The 22,309-nt window shown below is 36.7% G+C and overlaps 1 long non-coding RNA gene across 1 annotated transcript in view; it reads right to left on the reverse strand.

The window, feature by feature from the left end:
• Positions 1–22,309, reverse strand: part of LOC103097944 (uncharacterized) — a 45,072-nt gene that overhangs the window by 14,462 nt on the left and 8,301 nt on the right. The window contains exon 2 of the long non-coding RNA XR_001625536.2: positions 3,657–3,719. This is a non-coding gene — a long non-coding RNA (uncharacterized LOC103097944). The remainder of the gene's footprint in view (positions 1–3,656; positions 3,720–22,309) is intronic.

The following is a 22,309-nucleotide window of genomic DNA, read 5'->3' on the forward strand; positions in this document are numbered from 1 at the left end:
TGGAGACGCTAATACACTGTTGGTGTATCTGTGAATTGATCCAACCATTTTGGAGAGCAATATGGAATTGTACCTAGAGTTATAAAAACTGTGCATACCTAGTATTGCTGGGTCTGGTTCCCAAGGAAATTGGGGGAAGAGAAAAAGAACACATATGTTCCAAAATATTTGTAGAAGTTCTCTTTGTGGTGGCAACGAATTGGAAACTGAGGAGATGCCAGCAATTGGATAATAGCTAAACAAATTATGGTATGGAATTTTGATGGAATATACTTACACCGTAATAAGCAATGAGCAGGCTAATTTTTTTAAAACTTTGAAAGAACTACATGGGATAATGAACAGTGAAATGAGTAGAACAAAGAGAACATTTTATATATAGCTACAGAATTAATACTAGAAGAATAAATTGTAAATGTTACCCCCAGAGTGAACTGAAAGGTGAAAACATGAAAGACTTAATTTGTATGAACATGTCAATCTCCTAGACGATACTTTCTGTGATGAAGGGAGGGTGGGGAGGGACTATGACACTTGTGGATAGGATTTATTATGTAGATATGAAGATAAGTAAGCTAAACATATAAGAGATTTATGATTTCATTTATATATAATCTTCTTTTTCTCTGTATATGGAAATGCTTATCTTATTTTTTTAATTGGGGATTTAAAAAGAAGAAAAAATTTTCTACCTTAATGGCTCATAATTGTTATCTAAAGAAAAGATAAATAGGAAAGAAGTTAAAAACCTGAATAAGATTTTATTTAGTGAGATATAATAGATATTTGCCAATTAATGCATGGGAATTAAGTAAATATGAGAATTTCTTGGCTTTGTGTGGCACCTTTATCCAAATTAACAATGTAATAGAGCATTAAAAACTTCACAAAGTAAATTTTAAAAGAATAGGTTATACCAGACTAAAATCATTTCCTATATAAGTATCCTAGACCAGAGAAGTAACAGGTCTGCTACTTTTTGCCCTTGTTAGACTACATTTATAGTAGTATATTTGCTTCTGCACATCATATTATATATCATATATATTATAGGAGGGATATTGATAAGCCATACAGCATTCAAACAAAGACTGTTGTATCTAAAAGCCTTATGTTCCTGCCACATAAGGTTCAGTTGAAGAAACCAAAATGCATTTTCACCTGAAAGAGAGAAATGGAGGTTGGGGTAATGAGAGCTATCTTAAAGTATGTGATATACTATCCTAGAGAGGAGAGATTTGACTCATACTACTTACAGTAGAAGAAAGAGCTATGAACAAAGAGCAGAAGTTACAGAAATGATTTAGGTTTCACAAAAAGCAACATACTCTTAACAATTAGAACTATCCCCAAATGAATTGGGCCGCCTCAGCAGGTAGTACATTCCTTTTCTGGCTAGAAACCTTTAAGCAAAACCTGCAGAAGGGTATTCTTGTTTAGCTATGGGGTTGGACTGGAGGGCTCTTTCCATTTGGACTCTAAGGTAATGTGAATAATTTGCTTCAAGTAGGCTAATGGTCTTGGTCATCGGTGGAAGATTTTTTTGTCCAAAATGGAAATTGGGGGAAAAAAAGGGATGGAATCATTGGAAGCATTCCTATTTGAACATGGCATATCATTTTAGTCAATTATTTTTTTCCTTGCTCAGTTTGATACTGTTTTTACATAAATTGGGTTGGATGTTTGTTATCCAGTCATTGACCCACCATTCTGAGCTTTAGAATAAGCTTCTTTCTATTCTCCTGCTAAGTGCTTTTCTAGTAAGCAATAATTCTACACAGGCTGGGTATTGTGATGGGCCCAAGAACACAATGCCCTCACTGAAAACATGAGGTAAACAAGGAAAATGTATTTATAGCAAATTGTCATTAAGGATCATAGAGATAATAGTACCGAACATTATTGCTCTTGCAGATATTATTAGACACATAAGCCTCATACATAGTAGGAACTCAAATAAATATGTCGACCAATCCATATGACTGGTTGATATTTATATAGCATTTTATGGTTTATGAAGTATAAGCACTGAGAAATTTAGTAGAAAGGTCCCACAGCTAGTAAGCAGTAGAGGCAAGATTCAAAGCCAAAGACTCTAAGTCCAGTGCCCTTTACAGTATGCCACTCTGGAGGAAGGATAAATAAACATTTCTCTAGGTTTTTTAAATTTACAAAACTCTGTACATGTATTATCTCATTTGAGTTTCAAAACAACTCTGTGAGGTAAGGCACTATAGCCATTATAATATCTATGTTACCAATAAGGAGAACAGGATGAGGGATTAACTTAATTATTTAGGTTAACCTAACTACTAAGTAACTACAACAAAGTTTTAATTCTAGCCTTCCTCACTCCAAGTCCAGGGTTCTATCCAGGGTCCTATTTTGTTTCTCTGAAAGAAAGGTAAAGTCACTTACTTTGTAGGCTGACCACCAGGGTATGGCTAACATTCTATAGCAGTCTATTTCTATTTCTTTTCTTAACCCTCACTTTCTGTCTGAATAACAACTCTAAGACAAAAGGGCAAGAGCTAGGCAAATGGGGTTATTTAATTTGCCCAAGGTCCCAGAGCTAGGAAGTATCTGAGATCAGATTTGAACCCAAGTCTTCCCTACTCCTGGCCTGGATCTTTATCTACTGAGCCACCTAGCTGCCTCTGATAGTCTATTTCTAATAGAAGAAACCCATGATTCTGTATGGCTTCATTTCTATTTTTTAGTTCTTACTCCTCTTAGCCCGGTTTTACCACTAAAGTTTAAGTAAAACTGAATAAATCAGTTCACACTAGTTACCATAGGAACATTATGAACATAAATTAGAAATGAAAGGAACATGAGAAATTAAAGTTCACTTTGAGCATTAAACCTATGATCCTATCATGTTATTTTAACCCAACTCTTATTTTATAGATAAGGAAACTAAGGCCTAGAATGCTTTAGTGACTTGTCCAAGATTACCAAGTTATAGAGTCAATATTTGAATCCAGGTCCTCTGATTGCAAAACCAATAACCTTTGAATCATACAAAGTTTCCTGTCCAAACAACACATTTGCCATGCTTTTAGTGCAGATTAGCAACATTCCCGTGTGTGACTTGTAATCAGTCTGACATTCTCTTTGATATGTTTTTCTAATAGTGAGATGTCTCATCCACCCACACTGTCTCTCCTCTCATGAATAATAGCACATGTCAATAAGACAGCTAGCTGAGCTGCTAGATGGTGTCTCTGGCCATAGTATTTGACAATAATCTCATTGGTTTGGAATAATAAGCAAGTGGGATAACCATACACAGATATTTATAGTGAGCGAATATAAAAGGATGGCCTTAAGTTGGAGCTAAAACTAGCAAATTAAACAGACTCCCCATCCCTCAAAAACCTGTCTTGTCAAACACTTATTAAATGAACAGCAACACTTTATAGCTGTTTAACAGGTACTGACTTTAGAGATAAGGAACCTGGGGCCCAATGAGATTAATTTACTTGCTTAATTAACAGTCTAGTGACAGAAATGGCATTAGAATTTAGGTCTTCAGATTCCTAATTGGCATTATTACTTTAAAAAGGGAAAGTTGTGTTTCTTTTGCAGTAAGGTAAAGAACAGTTTAACCCTCTTTGATAGAGAAGATTTTCTAAGCAATTTCAGAGACTTACCAATGCTGCATTTCAGATCCCTTGATACAGCCTTTATACTTCTGTTTTCATCAACAGAGCATCCTAGAACAATAAAGCATATTAACTTAGTTAGGAAAGATGACATGACTCATCTTATCATGAACAATGAATATACTTAATCTTTGTTTGGAAGTACTAAGAACAAGTCGGGGAAGGGATGGAGCATTTTTCCAAGCCATTTTTAGAAACAGAAAAATAGTTCTGTTTCCCCAATATAGGCCTATTTAAACAACATAGAAACAATAGCAATGGAAATCCAGGAACCATTTAATATTTCATGGAAAGCACTGACAGCTACCTTTATGGACAGAGACAAAGACATCCAATCAGAAACATTCCCATGGGAATAGAGCTGCTGTTAGAGTATCATTTTTCACCCAATTCCTTTGACCCTAAAATTCAAATACTCAGGGGACTGAATATTGACACATACCACAAGATAAAAAATCACCATCCTTTTTTGGTCTACCAAGCTCCATAGGATATACCTCTAAACATCAATTAGCTGTGTTAAAAAAAAGTCAGTTGAAATAACATTACAAGGGGCAATTAGTTTTGTAGGAATAATGATTATTCAATGAATGATATAATGAAAAACATTCTCCCTTCTGACTATCAATATGCTCCCTTTTCCCTTGCTTCTCTTTCCAGAATGTGGGGGTAAATGCAGGACAAGGGCTCCAAAATAGTTCTGAAAGACTCAAATAAAGCTTCTGGATGGGTATGAGTTTTCCCACATCCCAGGTATGCCTTCTTCCTTAACTCTCTTATTCTTCCACCATTCCTCATCTTGTTTCTACTGATTATTGGCTTCCTTTTTCTCTTGTTCTTTACACTACTGGTTGGTCAGATACTCAGCTCCAATTTCTTCTTCAGTGGTTCTTTCTCAGCACCAAGTTGCTTTTCTGCAGTCTAGAATTTTTTTTAATTCCTCGTTCTCCCTTAAATTTCAGCTCTTACTCCCCTAGAATATCCCTCCTAATGTTTCTTCTTCAGCTGTTCTTGAAACTTGTCAAATAAGTTCTGGATGTTGCTGAAGAGCACTCCTAAGGTACATATAAAGTTACCCAAAATTAAACAATAAACAGCCCTAGTCACCACACACACATTGAGGTTGAAAGGATGTTATATTTCTTTTTTTCCTAACTCGACTCTCATGAATACTAATAACTTCTCCTCTCCAATGGCCTTGGACTCCTTGTAATTCCAGAGTAATAATGCAGATATATCTGAAACATTCCTCTGAGCCTTATTTGGAGGACAGACATTTCTCTGATCTAAGGTATGTGTGTTGTGGGGAGTAGATTGGAAAGGGGGATAGAGCTGTAGGAATGAGACAAAAACTTCAGCAACTCACATCCAAAATAGAAGGCTGGCCCATCCTAAAATTACAACTCTCTTACGACCTGAGTCCTTTGTCTACACCTCCTACCACAAGTTATCAATAGCCATCAGCTTTATGAGTTCTGGGTACTCTTCACTGAGCAAGAGATGTTGATCTCCAGGTTTCCAAAAATCGTCTGAAGTTGCCCTATTTCCCATAAACTAAGTTTTACCAAATGAGTTCATACAGGTCAGGCCTATCAACAGAATGGACACAAACTGATAAAGTTTCAGCCATTACAACTCACAAATACTATCTACTAAGATATAAAGAGGTTGTCATATCTCCTAGTAAAAGGAGCACCCATGCCGACTCATCCATGTATCTCTGTACTATTGAAGTAAATGCCAGGCTGAAAGGAAAGTAGATAGAGCCCAGGCTAGTTAGAGTGGCAGTAAAGGTCGTCATCATATCTCTAATCATCATAATCTAATTAGGGTTTAAATCAGAGTCATTGGCACCAATTGAGAGAGATTGCTTAACCAATAAAACTGTTATGAGGGCAGTGTGGCCTAGGAGCAGACAGATGATGATATCTCGTAAGGGGCTGTTTGTGCTCCTGTCTGGCCACATTTCGAAGCACTGAAAAAGATGCCAACTCACTCTATCCACTATGTTGTCCTTAAAAGAGTTAACTAAGCACTAGAAAACATGAGAATCCATATTAGTATGAAGAAAGGAATCTGACTTCCCAAATTCCCCTTTGGAATTAAATAATCCAGTTGCCACTGTGACCATGCTGATGCATTGATATGAACATTGAGTATAAATTAAATTACTTTTTTTAAAAGTTAGTACTGAGAAATGTCTAGGTAGATGTGATAGTTTTTACCAGGTCAGAGAAAATGGGAAAACTTGGTTTTTAAATCTATGGATTCCAATTGCTATTTACAAAGAATTTTTTTTCCAAAAAGGTAAACATGTACCAATTTACATAGAACAGTTTAGATAATTGTTTCAGGATTTAATCAGCTCCAATGCTACCTCTCCAAGCATTGCAAAGTAGCAGGAATACTGACTTGAAAACAGAAGACATGGGTTTCAGTCTGAGTTCTACTATCTACTTAACTGAGTAACCTTAAGCAAGTCATTTTCCATATATGAGCTTCAATTTCCTCTGGTCTACACTGGAGTTGGACTAGATGGACAGCTCTGATGCTATTATTATGAGGCTTGAAAATGCCCCAGTCAGAACCCTGTATTGCTCAGAGACCAAAGAAAATTGAATATTTTTTATCCACTCAGTCATACTCTGCCTTATGTTCATCATTTGTGCCCCACCTCATCTCTCCTACTAAGATGTTATATCCATAACATCAAGGGCTATAACCCCCAAAAATCTCTGTATTGTAATTTTTATAGTGGTCCAGATCTGGGATTTTCCCTGTTCAAAAACTTCCTTCCCAGGGGAGGTAGAGAGGTGGGAAGTTTTATTAATATCATGTTATATTTAATTGGATTGGGAGAAACTGGACATCTAATTTCATCAGTGAAGGGAAATTTTGGTGATAACATCTTCCATCCATGCATATCTTCTTTTATGCACCTAAGGCTTAGAGAACTGCCTGGGAACACTGGCCAGTATGTGGCACAGGTGAGAATTAGGTTCAGTTCTTCCATATTCCAAGGGCAGCTCTCTTTCCTTTAGATAAGGCTGCCTTTCATTAAAATCTAATATTTACTTTAAAAGCAAAAATTGCCTACAATTGTTCAGTTGTGTACACAGAGATGGATAGCTGGTGGCATTTCAGTTCATCTAAAATGGAAATTCGTTGCAAGGGGGAAAAACTCCTATGAGTCACATCTAGCCACAACTCATCTCATTTTTAACCTAGCCTCAGAGTTGTCTGGTGTACGAAAACGCCAAGTGATTTGTCCAAAATCACACTGTCAATACATATCTGAAACCAGAGTTGAAACCATTTCTTTCTGACCCAAAGGCCAGCCATCTAACTCCACCCCATTCTTCCCCTCATCCTTGGTACAGAGTGCCTACATAAGCAAACAGTCATTAAATGGATGTTTGATTAAGAAACTTATTAAGCCAAATCCTAAAATGATAAAACTTCCACTACCATTTCATGCTATTAATTCTTGAGATGAAACTATAGGCAAAGGGAATTTGGAAAGAATTTCAAACTCTGTGCTTGCAGCTCAGTAGGAGAAGTGGTGCCTAAAAAACCCTTTGAAAAACAAACAAAATGAGTTTTTAAAAAAACAGCTTTTTGTGTTTTAATTAATGTTTTAATTTTCACAACTACCAGTGAAGGAGAAAATAGAACTCATGCTAATGAAAGCAAATGAGTAAATTTCAATACAAGACAAAACATTCATAACTTTGGCCTTTATTCATTCCAAAAGGCTATAATTAGTTAATTCCTCCTAATCTCTATGGAACAAAGCATCTGTGCTACAATGACACTGGTTCTGTAGGATTCTCTGCTTTCCCAAGAGTACTCTGGGCGATACTGACTTGGAGAGACTCTGAATCTCATTTACAGACAAGGCACTTGGTCCATGGCTCAACCCATCCAACCTCTACTTGCCCATTAACATGCTGGATTATCCTCCCTGGTCTACAAGAAGTCCTTCACATACCCTCTACAAAGGGTGTTGGTGACCTTCCCATAGGTCTCTGAAGATGTTATCCATTACGTGGAGCACATGACTGGTTATCCCTCACTCCTTCAACATAAGTTACCTACCTCATTTCTTATCATAGAGTTTTTGAATATCTTTTAAGCTACTTAAATCATCTCACCAACTCATTACTTGCCATCAAATATTGTACCAGCTATCAATGATAGCCCAAAACAACCTCATCACACTTATATCATCTCTCTCCATCACATATATCTCTAATATATAGATAACAATAATGCAATAAAATAATTATATAGTCCTTTTTATATGCAGGGCACTGAGATAAGTACTTTACAAATATTAAATATTATTTCATTTGATCCTCACAGCAACTCTGAGAAAAAGTTACTATTATTTTGTCCTTTATACAGCTGAGAAAACTGAGGCAAATAGAGAGGTTGCCTAGGGTCACATAGTTAGTAAATATGTGATGCACAATTTAAACTAAGGTTTTTCCTTAATCCAGACCTAGTGCTTTATCCACTGCACCACCAAGCTGCCTCCTCATGTTATTTCTCAGAGATCATGATATAACATTATTTGTGGCTATATGTCAGAGGACCCTGATGATAACAAATGAAAAATTATATTTCAGGTAAAAGGGTGGCTCAGGACAAGTGAAACCAAGCCACCATTTTCCTTCACAAAGTAACCTGTAGTGTTTTGAGTCATTAATTTCTAGCATGAATAGGTATTTTTAACTCCGGTGACTGTTGGGATAGAAATTGTATCTACTGGGTAGTAAAGGAACACTCAACAGAAAACAATCAAAAAGACCTTAGGAAAGGAAGGAAAGAAGCAATTAACTAAAGGTTAATTATGATGGGACAAAAAAAGATTGAGAACAACAATTAAGCAACGAACTAAAATATTTTAACATATATTTATAGGTAGTATGCTGATCTCCTTCTCTAGTATCCACAGATACTGTCAGCAAACAGTAGTTAATCACTTAATATATACAGTGATCCCTCATCTATCCTGGGAGTTACATTCCAGAAACCCCCACAATAGGTGAAAATCTGCAAAGTAGTAACATTATATTTATTTTATTATTTATATCTATTTTAATGCTTTATAAACCCTTCCCACTCTCCTATAAACCTTTTCCACATGCTTATTAACCTACAGTCACTAAGCCAATCAGCACCCAGGATACAGAACACAGCACCTTTCATTCCATCAGCCAATAGTGTGTCCCAAAAAGTGTAACTCCTCAATACAGAATTAATTTTTTTAAACTCCCAATACAGTGAAGCCACAATAAGTGAACCGTAATATAGTGACAGACTACTGTACTAAGGATCAGAAGTGCTGGGGATATAAATACAAGCAAAAAGAAAGACAGCCCCTGCCTTCAAGGAGTTTACATTCTAAGGGTAGGGGGAAGAAAACACATAAAAGGGAACTGTATAATTGAAAATCTGTTCCCCAAAAAAACTACATTTCTCAGAAGCCTACCAACTTCCTGTCCTTACCTATTCAGGGGATATTAGGCAAGGACATAAAGGGTCCCACCTCTTTACTTCCGGTCCCAAGCTTGGTGGTGGTAAGGCTAAGGCAGTTGTGTGAACTGGCTGATCAGCCATGGGCACGTGGTCTTTATTTTCTATCTTCTTTATTCCTTGATTTCTTTTTTTTTTATTAATTTGGTCAATTTCGAACATTATTCCCTGGTTACAAAAATCATTTTCTATTCCTCCCTCCTCTCCCCTCTCCCCTCCCCTTCCGTAGCCAAGGCACAATTCCACTGGGTATTACATGTGTCTTTGATCAGAATTCATTTCCATATTGTTGGTATTTGCACTAGAATGTTCATTCGGAGTCTGCATCCCCAGCCAAATCCCCCTCGACCCATGTATTCAAGCAATTGTTTTTCTTTGGTGTTTTTACTCTCACAATTTTTCCTCTGAATGTGGATAGTGTTCTTTCTCATATATCCATCCAGGTTGTTCAGGATCACTGAATTGCCAACTAATGGAGAAGTCCATTACATTTGATTGTACCACAGTGTATCAGTCTCTGTGTACAATGTTCTCCTGGTTCTGCTCCTTTCACTCTGCATCAATTCCTGGAGGTCGTTCCAGTTCACATGGAATTCCTCCACTTTATTATTCCTTTGAGCACAGTAGTATTCCATCACCAACATATACCACAATTTGTTCAGCCACTCCCCAATTGAAGGGCGTCCCCTTATTTTCCAATTTTTTGCCAACACAAAGAGTAGCTATGAATATTCTTGTACACGTATTTTTCCTTATTATTTCCTTGGGGTACAAACCCAGCAGTGCTATGGCTGGATCAAAGGGCAGATAGTCTATATTCTTTGATTTCTAATGCTCATTAATAAATCTCTTAAAATAGAGTATTTTTATTATTGAGATTTAATTTTAACTTTTACAGAACTGACAAAAAGCAGTGGGAAGAAAATTACCTTGCTAGGCAAAGCCATGGTGGCAAAGCATGGAAAATGAGACGCAGCTGCTCTAGGACCTTTCCCATAATAGAGTTCCAAGAAGAACTCACCAAGGGGCCCACAGGAGCAGAATCAGGAGGCAGTTGAAGTAAAAGGCTGAACCTGGAGAATGAGGGATGTTTGGTCTGGTATTCTGCTAGCCATGGAAGAATAGCACAAAAGATATCCTTATACCTTCTTCTGTAAATGGAAGTCCAAGTTTGCTTTATAGCAAGAGTTCTTAAGCTGGAGACCCCAAACATTTAGAAAAAATATTTAGAATGTTATATTTTAATATAATTAGTTTTCTTCATAATCCTATGTACTTTATTTCATGTATTTGACAGCATAAATCTGAGTAGGAGTCCATAGCCTTCATCAAAACTGGCAAAGGGATCCACAACATAAAAAATACTAGGCACCCATACATCATAAGAAATCTCTTAACTGCCTACACAATGACAGATACCACTGAGCTGTAACAGTTTTTGTCTTACCAGCTCTCTCAACTGGTCTTCTATTGTTCGATTTTAACATCTAGTTCTAGCAGGTATCATGATCTATCTCCTTTCTGTTACTGCATTCTGCTTTTGTCCAAGGACTATTACCAGCTGGATCACAGAACACGGGTTTACTCCTCTCTGAGAGTCAAAGATCTAGGCCCAAATACCCAAACCTTATCTGAACTTTTCCTACTGCTCTATAAGCTACTTTTTAGTATCTCTCACTGAAAATGCTAGACTCAGAGGTTTTTATATTTCCTTTCAAGTTTTGCTCTGCTGTATACAAATCACAGTGGGTAAGTCGGCCCAGGGCTTCTCCTATCTTCTTCCCTTCAAAGACCTAAGAACAAAAAACATAGTTTCTTATCTAAAGATACAATAAACTGGAATATCCTCCAAGAATTGATGCAGAGTGAGAGGAGCAGAACCAGGAGAACATTGTACACAGAGACTGATACACTGTGATACAATCGAACATAATGTACTTCTCTACTAGCAACAATGCAATGATCCAGAACAATTCTGAGAGACTTAAGAGAAAGAATGTATCCACATTCAGATAAATAACAGTGGGAGAAGAAACACAGAAGAAAAACAACTGCTTGATCACATGGTTCAATGGGGATATGACTGGGGATGTAGCTAAACGATCACCCTAGTGCAAACATCAATAAAATGGAAATAGGTCTTGATCAATGACACATGGAAAACCCAGTGAAATTGCACATGGGCTATGGGGGGCGGGGAGGGAAGGGAAAGAACGTGACTCATGTAACCATGAAAAATATTCTAAATTAATTAAATAAACTTAAAAAAATAAAGATACAATAAATATGAGGCATTTTGTGCATTCTGTCACACATAGCAGGTACTTAATATATGCTTATTTCCTTACCTTCTTCTTCCTATCACAGCAGAGACTTCTATAGGAGGGAAAAGGGGCTGGAATAGAGAAGGATCCTCTAAATCAGGAGAGTTGAACAGGGGCAACTAAACTGTATATAAGGATCCCTGTGAGCTGGATATTGACTTTGAAAACCACTAACATTTACATGTTTTACAAAATTTTTTCATTGACTTTGTTACATATTAATATTTATTAATACATATTCATTTTGGGACAGACTGAGGAATGTCACAGACCCCATGTGGCCCAAGGGTCATGTTTGATACTTCTGCTCTACACCATACTCTTCATGTTGCTTTTATATTTACCACTATTTTAAGTTCATCTTTACCTTAGGAGAGCAGAAAGGCTGGAAAAAATCACTTGTACTTTTAACTCAATATGCTGAACACAGCATTCTCTGAAAGCACACATTTGTTGCAAGGAGGAAACACTCCTGCCCCCCCCTCCCCCAAAAAAAAGACAATGAAGAGGCAGAGTGAAATTCTAAACTAATCAAAGGCTGAAAGGAAGAAAAATGGGATACAAAAACAAAAGACACATAAGACTTGGAACTAAGAAAGAGGTCTGATGCTTATTCTAGAGAGGATGGGGAGCTCACTCTTCAGAGGAAAAAAAGTTTCTTGTAATATAAGGAATTATGTCTTCTACAGGTACCTGGTTATTTAGGTGAGGGAAAAGGATAGAGAGCTGAACTTTAGTCAGGAAAATTTTAGGGTCAATCCTGCAACTAACACTTACTCTAAATGTGACCCTAGGCAAGTAATTTAACTTTTCCATACCTCAGTTTTCTCAACTACAAAGTGGGAATAATAATACCACTTGCCTCCCAGGATTGTTGAGAGGACAAACTTAAAGTATGATATCAATGCTAGATATTGTTATAATTATAGGAAAAATACAATAGTGATTGGAATTTCCATATCAAGAAGATTAACGTTTGACTAGATATTAACAAATATGGTTTACTGCCTTCTATCAACCATACAGACAAGATCTGAATTGAGAGCCTCTTGAAATCTGTAAACCACATATTTCTGCTGACAGAGACAGGAACACATACTATCACCAGAAGAAACATAGAAAGCTTTGCTAAGAGTTAAGGAAATGGACTATATTTCAAGACCCAACAAAAACATATTCCTCAGTCTGTGAATCTGATCATGAATATATTAAGTTGAAAACAGAGAAGGAAGAAAAATCTCAAGCTGTATCCCTCGGAGCAGCAGGAAATATGGAACAAAACAATGAAGACTTCCTTTAAGACAATATTCGAAGAACAGAGCTATTAATTTAAAAAAATATAATCCCCAACAAAAACCCCATGCATGGCCTTGGATAATTATACAAATATACAAAAAGTAACTGGGAGAGCTAGAGCTTCTGATAAAAGGGGAAAAAAGAACCTTATGGCTACCACTTAGTATATCATTTTAGTATGATGAAACTTCTAATGAAAGCTATGGCTTGAGAAAGCTATACTTTATTCAAAAGGAAACAAGTAAATAACAGCCCAAAATGGAGTAGTATAATATATTCCGATATCATCATATAAGCAGTTTGAAGAAACACAGTAAGAATTTGCATCAAGATTAATGGAATAAACCAAAGAATGTTATCACAGAAAACTACAAAGGGTCTGGAAACAAGGATGAATTAGACAAACAAGGGAGGAATGACTGGCACAAATGTTATATTTTAGTCTTAGTCAATTTAGAGATGCCCAAAGAAAAAACAAGCAAGACATTGGATTTTTATGATGTGACTTAGATGTTTTCAACCTTATAAGTCACAATAGTCATTTTATATATCACAATAGTCATTTCTACTTTCAATTTATTCTGACCAATGAGAACATTCTGATGGCCAAAAACAGAGTGACAAGAACCCTGGAGGCTAGCGAACAATTCATCTTGGAACTTGTGGTAGAGAAGAGGAAAGTCAAGTAGAATGTGCCATCTTAGATTTGGAGATAGCAAACTGCAGAGTTCAGAGAATGGAGAAATAGGACGAACAGTCCAATAATCTACACAATGAGTTGGCTCCAGAGGAATGGGAAGCCCTTCAGAAATTTTCAAGTCCATTAGAACTGTTAAGAGGAGGGTAGGTTGGAGCAATAAGACTCACCTAAAGAGACTAATGTGACCAAATGAGAATAATTGTTTAGGACAGACTATAGAAATACCTGCTTAGAAAGGTAGAAATAGGAACAGATAACTAAAGGTACAAAAATATAGTATAGTTCTATTAGAATATTCTTAGGAATCTGAAAGAACATAGGCCATCAGGAAATACTGAGGACTATGAACAGAAAAAAAGACTTTCTAGCTAGATTAAATCAAAGAGAGTGTGGAAGAGAGAAGGTTATGATTTAAGGAGTTGTAGATATATCATGAAAGTGAGAAGGCTAAAGTTTTTATTTTTCTTTTGTCTCCCCCTCCCTTCCAAAAGAGAAAGATATCTGGACTTGACATGGAAGATAAATGAGGTAATAAGAGATGACCCAGCTCTCTTCAGAGAGCTAGAGTCACCAAGTCCAAAAGCTATTTCTAGGATTCTTGAAGTTCTGACAGATGATTACTGAACTCCTGTCATATCTGAAAGATGACTGCGAATTAAAGGCAATATGAGGCTAGAGAAGAGCAGGTGTTACCCTGACTTTTGACAGAAGGTATATTCTGTAAACTATGGGCCAAAAAGCTTGACTCCTACTCTGAGCCATATTCAATAATATATTTTTTAAAGAAATGATCTGTGAATATTTTTCAAAAGAAAACTAAAAAGCTTTGCTAAAAATGAAGCAGGTGGAATACACTTCAAGATCAAATAAAAACATATTCTTCAATTTGGAAATCTTTTAATGGATCTGTTAACTTGAAAATGGAGGAGGGAGGAGAAAATGATCAACAAGAATAAGCATGGCTTGATCAAGAATACATTATGTCAGATTAATCCATTTCCTTGGAATAAGTTAACTATATTGACAGTTAAAGCAAATGCTATACATATTTTATATATTTCTTTCACAAAATTAGTTAACAAATTCCCATGCTGCCCTTTTAATCAAGGCTGAGATGTGAACCAGGTGTTAAAATGCCATGCATTTGGGGAATGGTTCAATGATTCAACCCAAAGAGCCCTCATCCATTATAGATATCAACTTGGTAAATATCTACTTCGGTTACATGTCTGAGGTGGAATTGGAATTCAGGACTTTCTGACTCCAAGTCCACATTCTATCCACTTAGCCACCTAGTTGCTCCCTAGGAATCTCTCCTTAGTCCTGCACTATTTAACAGTTTTGTTAATGACTTTGACCAAGCCATTGGCATCATGTTTGCTAAATCTGAAGATGACAATGTCAAGAAAGATAGCCAACACAGTGAATGGCAGTCAGAGTCCAAGAACATTTCTACCGGCTACAAACTTAGGCACAGACTAGTACAGTTAAATTTAAGAGGTGTTAAAGTCATTCTGTACTTGGGTTAAAAAAATCACCTTCACAAGTAAAGGATGATGGAAACAGAGCTAGAAAATAGTTTAATATGTCTCTGGATGATCTTGGACACTTGGGTGGAGGCAAGAGAATAATTAGGAAGTTATTGAAGAAATGTAAAATGAGGAGGCAGAGTCAAGATGGCAGCATAGAGGCAGTGAAAGTTCAGACCTCTGAATACCCTTTCTCACCGATTAAAAAACAAATGCTCCTAGGGAACTGAAAACCAAACCAAATAAGAGTACAGAGCTGAGGAACCCTCAAGTTGGACTCAACTTAAAAGATATGCCCCCCAAAAGCCTGAATTCTAGAACACTTGGATTTAAGGGGAAGAAAGAAGGAAGGTCCCAGGACCCCTGCCCCACCCACAGTACTGAGCCTCCAGCAGTGGCTGGAATCTCTGGGTAGGAAAGGGCACTATCCTGGAGGGTGTATCTTGCAAGCAAAGCTGTGCCAGGCTCAGGGCTCTGATGCAGGTGGCTGGGAGGCAGCTTGAGGAGAAGCACAGAAGAGGCAGCCTAGTTGCAGCTGCAGAGACACTCCATATTTATCCCCCCTTCCCTGAGGTATTGGCTGCAGGGCACATTCAGCTCTGCAAGTTCAACTCCACTGGGCTTAATCTCATCAAGCCATCAGAGAGCAGTGAAGCTCAAGTTCTAACACCCCTCCCCCACAGACTGCTCTGAGAGCCTTGCTAAATTCCAAGGGTGAAGGATGACAGAAAAGCCCAAACCCACAGATACAGCACACAATGAGAAGAGCAAGAGTGCACGCAACTACAGGGGGGGAGGGAAAGGGACAAATATGATCAAACAACAGAAAAAGAAAAAAGAAATTACAATCGACAGTTTCTATCCAGGCAATGAACAATGAGAAAACATAACAGAGGAGGACCAAGGATGACCAAGCAAAAACACAGCAACTCCAGAGAATTGGAAACAGAGAATTTGGAAGAATTCAAAATACAACTCAAAACACAATTAAGAGAAGCTGAAGACAACTGGGAAAAGAACTTAAAAAGCAAGATAAGTCATTTGTAAACAGAGGCACTTGAACTAAAACGAGAAAATACTGTCTTGAAAGCCAAAATTAATCAGCTTTAAAATGAGGCAAAGGAGATGAAAGATGAGGCAAAGAAGATGAAAGATGACCTCCAAAGAAAATCAGACCAGAAGGAGAAGGATGACCAAAAAGCCAGGGATGAAATTCAGTATTTAAAAACCAGAATACAACAATTAGAAACAAGAAACTTCACAAGGCAGCAGGACACTATGAAACAAAATCAAAAGAATGAAAAAATTGAGGAAAATATGAAACAACTCATTCACAAAACAGAAGATTTAGAAAACCATTCCAGGAGAGACAAATTAAGAATCATTGGTCTACTAGAAGACCATGACAAAAGAAAAAGCCTGGACATCATCCTACAGGAAATTTTTCAAGAAAACTGCCCCAACATTCTAGAACAAGAAGAAAAAGTAGAGATTGAAAGAATCCACAGATCACCTCCTATACTTAATCCCCAACTGACAACACTCAGGAATGTTATAGCCAAATTCAAGAACTACCAGACCAAGGAAAAATATTACAAGCTGCTAAGAAGTCATTCAGATACCATGGGACTACAGTGATGATAACACAGGATCTGGCTGCATCTGCACTGAAGGACCAAAAGGCATGGAATATGATATTCCGGAAAGCAAGTCAACTAGGTCTACAACCAAGAATCAACTACCCAGAAAAAACTGACTCTATTCTTATAGGGGAAAGCATGGTTATTTAATAAAATAGAAGAATTTCAAGCATTTATAAAGAAAATACCAGACTTGAACAGAAAATTTGATGCCCAAACACAGAACTCAAGACAATCATCAACAGGTAATTAAGAAAGGGGGAAAAAACAAAACAAAAAGAAACTTTTCTTAAGGGATCCAATAAGTTAAAATGATATGTATCTCTACAAGAGAAGAGGATATTGGTAACTCTGAAAAATTGTTATTATCATCTGTGTAGCTAGAAGAATTCTACTTATAGAGAACAGTGACAAACTGTATAGGATGAAATGCCAAGACATAAATAGGTGTATAGATACATGTATGCATAAATATATATATATATATATATAATAAATATATATACATATACAAATAGAGTTTAAAAAGAGGTTAAAACTAAAAGAAATGGGAAAAGGAACAAAATGTGGTAAATTTATGTGACAAAGAAGCTCATGGTGGGAGGGGGAGAACATCAATACACTGGAAGGGTAAAGACATTGGAGATAGGAAATACTCAATTCTTACGTGCATTGAAATTGACTCAAAGAGGGAAGAACAATCAAATACATTGGGGCAGAGAATTGATTTGTGCCCTATCGGGAAATAGAAGGGTAACAAAAGGACTGGTGGGGAGGGAAGCAATACAAGGCAGGGAGAGGGTGAGGGTAATTCAAAAAGACTGTAAAGAAAATAAAAGGGGAATAAGAAGGGAGGGGAGGTAGAAAGGGAAGTAAAACTAGGGTGAGATTAGGGGGACTGAATAAAAACAAAACACTGGTATAGAAGGAAATAGTGAAAGAAGAAAAGGCAGGACTAGGAATAGAAATCAAAATGCTGGGAAATACACAGCTGGTAATCATAATTCTGAATGTGAATGGAATGAACTCACCCATAAAATACAAGCAAATATCAGAGTGGATTAGAATCCAAAACCCTACCATAAGCTGTCTACAAGAAAAACACATGAGGAAGGTATACACACATAGGATAAAAGTAAGAGGATGGAGCCAAATCTATTGGACATCAACTGATAAAAAGAAGGCAGTAGTCACAATCAGGACATCAGACAAAGCCAAAGTAAAAATAGATCTACTCAAAAGAGACAGGGAAGGTAATTACATCCTGATAAAAGGCAGTATAGACAATGACGAAATATCAATACTCAACATGTATGCACCAAATGGCATAGAATCCAAATTTCTAAAGGAGAAACTAGTGGAGTTCAAGGATGAAATAGATAGAAAAACTTTACTAGTGGGAGACCTGAACCTTCCTCTATCAGAACTAAACAAATTAAATGAAAATATAAATAAGAAAGAGGTAAGAGAAGTGAATGAAATCTTAGAAAAATTAGAGTTAGTAGACATGTGGAGAAAAATAAATAGGGACAAAAAGGAGTACACCTTATTTTTAGCAGCACATGGTATATTCAGAAAGACTGACCATTTATTAGGGCATAAAAATATTGCAAACAAGTACAAAAGAGCAGAGATAATAAATGCAACCTTTTCAGACCAAAAATGCAATGAAAATAATAATTAGTAAGGGTACATGGAGAGGCAAATCAAAAATTAATTGGAAATTAAACAATACAATTCTCCAAAATAGGTTAAAGAACAAATCATAGAAACAATTAATAATTTCATTGAAGAAAATGACAATGATGAGATATCCTTTCAAAACTTATGGGATTCAGCCAAATCAGTACTCAGGGGAAATTTATATATGTGAGTTCATATATTAACAAATTCAGGGGGGCAGAGGTCAATGAATTGGGAATGAAAATTTAAAAAGGAGAAAGTGGGGGCAGCTGGGTAATTCAGTGGATTGAGAACCAGGCCTAGAGATGGGAGGTCCTAGGTTCAAATCTGGCCTCAGACACTTCCCAGGTGTGTGACCCTGGGCAAGTCACTTAACCCCCATTGCCTAGGCCTTACCACTCTTCTGCCTTGGAACCAATACACAGTATTTTACTCCAAGATGGAAGGTAAGGGTTATATTGTAAAAATGAACAAATAAACTAGAAAGTGAACAAATTAAAGATCCTGAGATGAAGACTAAATTAGAGATCCTAAAAATCAAAGGAAAAATTAATGAAATTGAACGTCAAAGAACTATTGATTTAATAAATAAGACTAGAAGCTGGTACTTTGAAAAAAAAAACAAATAAAATAGATAAAGTCCTGATCAATCTAATTTAAAAAATGAAAGAAGAAAACGACATTGACAGTATCCAACATGAAATGAGAGACCTCACCTCTAATGAAGAGGAAATTGAGATAATCATTAAAGATTATTAAGTCCAATTATATGGCAAAAATATGGCAATCTAGGTGATATGGATGAATACTTAGAAAAATATAAATTGCCTAGACTAACAGAGGAAGAAATAGAATACCTAAACAACCCCATATCAGCCATCAAAGTCTTCAAAGAACTCCCTAAGAAAAAATCCCCAGGTCCAGATGGATTTACAAATGAATTCTATCAAATATTCAAAGAACAACTAACCCCAATATTATATAAACTATTTCACATAATAAGCTAAGAAGTAGTTTTACCAAATTGATTTTATGACACAAATATGGTACTGATTCCAAAGTAAGGCAGATCAAAAACAGAGAAAGAAAACTACAGACCAATCTCCTTAATGAACATAGATGCAAAAATCTTAAATAGAATACTATCAAAAAAACTCCAGCAAGTGATCATTAGGGTTATGCATTATGACCAGGTAGGATTTATACCAGGAATGCAAGGATGGTTCAATATTGGAAAAATCAACCACAGAATTGATCATATAAACAAAAAAAATCACATGATTATCTCAATAGATGCTGAATAGGCTTTTGACAAAATACAACACTCATTCCTATTGAAAACACTAGAAAGTATATCCATTTAAAATCACCCTAGACAGTATAAAATACCTAGGAATCTATCTGCTGAGACAAACACAGGAACTTTATGAACACAACTACAAAACACTCTCCACACAATTAAAACTAGATTGAAACAATTGGAAAAACATCAATTACTCATGGGTAGGATGAGCTAACATAATAAAAATGACAATTTACCCCCAAAATTGACAAATACCCAAATTAATTTACCTATTTATTGCCATACCCATTGAACTACCAAAAAACTTTTTTACTGAATTAGAAAAAAACATAACAAAGTATATTTGGAAGAAGAAAAGATCAAAGATTGTTACAAAGGAATCACTTTAAAGACTGATATATATTAATTTAAGGTCGTCAAGGAATTCAGCTATGTAATTCCTAAATGAAAACTCAAGTCAGCAGTAAATCTTTTATGGAGTTTAATTACAATAGGAGTAAGAAAGGAATTAGAGATAGAGAGAGAGAAAAAGGGAGAGAAGGGAATAGGGCTTAAATACTCCTTCTGTTTAGACTGGGCCAAAAGGCCCAAGCCCTTAGATACCTGGGGCAAAGAAAAGAGATCAGTCCCTATTACTCACGTGACCAAAATGGAGAAACAGTCTCAGAGGCCCCCACCTTCAGCTTCCTTCAGAGCAAGCTTCTCAGAGCACACCGCAACCACTCCAGCCAACTCCTCAACCCCCCACCGAGTCATCAGACCCCCCTGATCTTTAAGGAAACCATCCAAGTTGCCTCCCCTCAGTTCTCACATCTACCAATCACTGTCCATCAATTTCCCTGTGCCAATGGAGGCTCTAGCTTAACCCAGGACCGCCCAGAGGCTTTGCACATGTCTGTTGAAGGTCATATTTTCAAATGATTAAATCTTTGCTCCTTTGCTACAGCCCTTTCTAAATCCTGTTAACCTGAGTAGGGTAGAGATTGGAAAAATTAAATTTTGACCTAGGCTGCAGCCCTTACTCAATCCTGTTAGGACTGAATAGGGTGGAGATTGATTCCAAGTATCTCCATTGTATCAATTCTAAAATCAATCATGACTCAAAGAAATTCCTGTTCTATGCTTAAGCATAGGTCAAAGTCCTTTCCATTGTTCAGCAAAGGGTTTCTGTCCTAAAGTAATCTTAAGAAGGGAAGGAGAAGGAACCTCCCATGCCAATGGGATTCACATTCCAATAGTCAAGACCCACTATCAATAGGAAATTTTTCAAGTATGAAATTTCCCAATGGTGAAATTTCCAACATTTATAAGTCTAAGAAATTTTGAGGTTTACAAGATATCCAGGGAAATCATGGAAAAAATGAAAAGGAAGGTGGCCTTGCAGTCCCAGATCTCAAACGATACTATAAAGCAGTTGGTCATCAAAACAATGTGGTACTGACTAAGAGACAGAAAGGAGGATCAGTGGAATAGACTTGGGGTAAGTGACCTCAGCAAGACAGTCTATGATAAGCCCAAAGATCCCAGCTTTTGGGACAAAAATCCACTATTTGATAAAAACTGCTGGGAAAATTGGATGAAAGCATGGGAAAGATTAGGTTTGGATCAACATCTCACACCCTACACCAAGATAAACTCAGAATGGGTGAATGACTTGAATATAAAGAAGGAAACTATAAGTAAATTAGGTGAACACAGAATAGTATACATGTCAGACCTGTGGGAAAGGAAAGATTTTAAAACCAAGCAAGAGTTAGAAAAAAAATCACAAAATTTAAAATAAATAATTTTGATTACATCAAATTAAAAAGGTTTTGTACAAACAAAACTAATGCATCCAAAATTAGAAGGGAAGCAACAAATTGGGAAACGATCTTCATTACAAAAACCTCTGACAAAGGTCTAATTACTCAAATTTATAAAGAGCTAAACCAATTGTACAAAAAAATCAAGCCATTCTCCAAGTGATAAATGGGCATGGGACATGAATAGGCAATTTTCAGTTAAAGAAATCAGACTATTAATAAGCACATGAAAAAGTGTTCTAAATCTCTTATAATCAGAGAAATGCAAATCAAAACAACTCTGAGGTATCACCTCATACCTAGCAGATTAGCTAACATGACAGCAAAGGAAAGTAATGAATGCTGGAGGGGATGTGGCAAAATCGGGACATTAATGCATTGCTGGTGGGATTGTGAATTGATCCAAACATTCTGGAGGGCAATTTGAAACTATGAAAGACTGTCTGCCCTTTGATCCAGCCATAGCACTGCTGGGTTTGTACCCCAAAGAGATAATAAGGAAAAAGACTTGTACAAGAATATTCATAGCTGTGCTCTTTGTGGTGGCAAAAAATTGGAAAATGAGGGGATGCCCTTCAATTGGGGAATGGCTGAACAATTTGTGGTATCTGCTGGTGATGGAATACTATTGTGCTCAAAGGAATAATGACCCGGAGGAATTCCATGGGATCTGGAATGACCTCCAGGAACTGATGCAGAGTGAAAGGAGCAGAACCAGGAGAACATTGTACCCAGAGACTGATACACTGTGGTACAATTGAATGTAATGGACTTCTCTATTAGTGGCAATGCAGTGATCCTGAATAACTTGGAGGGATCT

The sequence above is a fragment of the Monodelphis domestica genome, chromosome X (assembly GCF_027887165.1).
Source record: "Monodelphis domestica isolate mMonDom1 chromosome X, mMonDom1.pri, whole genome shotgun sequence".
Lineage (NCBI taxonomy): Eukaryota > Metazoa > Chordata > Mammalia > Didelphimorphia > Didelphidae > Monodelphis > Monodelphis domestica.